The 2,196-nt window shown below is 39.2% G+C and overlaps 1 long non-coding RNA gene across 1 annotated transcript; it reads left to right on the top strand.

The window, feature by feature from the left end:
• The first annotated feature begins 966 nt into the window (after positions 1–966).
• On the top strand, positions 967–1,524 carry LOC125524095. The gene is made up of 2 exons (XR_007290542.1): positions 967–1,077; positions 1,192–1,524. It is a non-coding gene; the product is annotated as an uncharacterized LOC125524095 (long non-coding RNA).
• The last annotated feature ends 672 nt before the right edge of the window (positions 1,525–2,196 follow it).

The raw sequence follows: 2,196 nt of genomic DNA on the forward strand, positions 1-2,196 counted from the left end.
CAACCAAGCAATAATCAGCTTGGGCAACATTATCTCATCTCTGTTGAGATGTCTTCACCAAGATTCCGTTCTCTGCTTTCTCTTTACCCAACTTAATTACTGGAAAGGTATTTGAGTTGCTCATTGGTCAGCACACTACATGGGAGATCAATAATACTACCACTGTAAATCACTAAAAGGAGAGGACACTTCGCAAACATGTCTCACATTTCAGTATACTACTTTAGTACTTACCGCAGGTGTGGGAAGATGACAACAACAATCAAAAAAAGGTTTCTTGTCCCTGTAAAATCGGTGAATTGTTATATCTTAATCACATATTTGCTCCATTCAGTTGAACTAATTTTGACGAAGATCAATTTCAGGTCTAAAATTTCAAGCCTAATGAAAAACAAAATGCAATAGACATAACTGAATAATGGGTACATGATAGTAGGTTAAATAAGCCCATACAACTTGTGGTCTATGGAAATAAGAATTAGAATTCAAGCTCATACAAGTAAATAAATAGATTATCAAAAAGCTATATCAGGTTACAGAGCAACAATAGTGCTACCATGAGGTTGCAGTGAGGAATAGTGGAAAAGGAATAAAAAAATTGTGTAAGCATGAGAGCAAACTTCCTCCAATAATTTTTGTGTCAGTCACATAGCAGGTGCATTCCTGTTCTGATTAAATCAGATAACCAATGATGGAATAATCCCATTAAAGGGGATAGTTGCATTATTGTTCATGTTTTTCTTCACCGCAAAGATCATATATCTGAGTGTAGCCTCTGCAGCTAACTTTCATCACCTCCCGGACCGTCATGGTAGGTTGTTGATAACAACAACAGTAACACAATCGCCGCGAGAAAAATGTGTGATGTAGCACAATGGTGACACCAACGCCTCCCGGCTGTGCCCAGCTGTGGCAACTGCCACACCCCACTGCCACCGGACGGCGCCTCCATCCAGGAGTACACAAGTTGCCCCACGCCAAGCGAGATCTTTCAAATCTTCTCTATCATTGTCATTGCAAAAGGACTTTCATCAGTGGCTCGCTGACAATCTCCCCCAAACCCTACAAGAGATTCAAGTAAGTTTAAACTTCCATTTTGCACATGTGCAATTGAGTCACTCACCTTGCTAGAGTAGGTCAGATCTATTATCCATACCTAAGCCCTCCGAATTATTGTATTTTCCTGGCCAGATAATGGATCAACAAGCTTGTCCCTTCATATTGTCAAACACGGGCTGACTGGATCATCTACTTTGGTCATTCAAATTATAAAACACAATCATGATATTGAAATCTCATCTCATTCCATCACGTGAGCTTTTCCCAGTTTTTTTAAAGAGCTTTTCTCAGTTTTGGACAAACTGAATGACGGTGACGATTTGTATATTGTAGCTTTTTCTTTCATACACTTCACTGAGTAGATGGGAGAGCGCGCTGTGCCCTATGTTCAACCCCAAAAACCTTGATTCAAGGTTTGTTAGGTCATAGTAGTTGTCATCACTCGCAAGCTTGCTTGTGCACTTTTAAAAACTGCATGACGAAGCACATCAAGAGCAGCAAAGGTGCTCTCAAGTTGTTATGCATATCATATGGCACATGTTGGACAACAAAATGACAGTCATCAAGGAAAATATATAATTACCAAATCAACCCCAAATCAGCACTCGCATCTCCATCTATGTATCAGACTACTTGGAACTGAACTGAATGTAAAGCAAGATTAAGTGTTGACCATTAGTCCTCAATGTCCCAAGTGTTCTCCATCCTGCTCCTGATTTTACTGTCCTACTCTAGTTCGTAGTCTAAATTTAGTTACTGGTTGCACTCACCCCTAAGTGAACACTAAAAGTTTTAACAGGATAAATCACACAGATATATCATTAATTACCTTAGTCAATAGAGTCCTGGAATTGGGTCACAAGATCCTGACAAAACTGACCGGAGTTTTCGTAGTTCTCTGAAACTTTTTCATGTCTGGTTCGCTACTACTCACAGTTCTTGGATTAAATAAGCCCCATGAAAGCAAATTTTCTTGGGGTATACGACTGAAAAGAAGGTTGTAAAATTCATCAAAATCATCTAGAACAAAACAGTATGACATACTTTTTGCACAAGTACTGTAAAAACAAGTATTACCTGTCCTAGCCTTTGTTTCTCAACAGTCTCTGGCTTGTACTGAAAAAACAGTATGACGTA

This window comes from Triticum urartu, chromosome 7 (assembly GCF_003073215.2).
Source record: "Triticum urartu cultivar G1812 chromosome 7, Tu2.1, whole genome shotgun sequence".
Taxonomy (NCBI): Eukaryota; Viridiplantae; Streptophyta; class Magnoliopsida; order Poales; family Poaceae; genus Triticum; species Triticum urartu.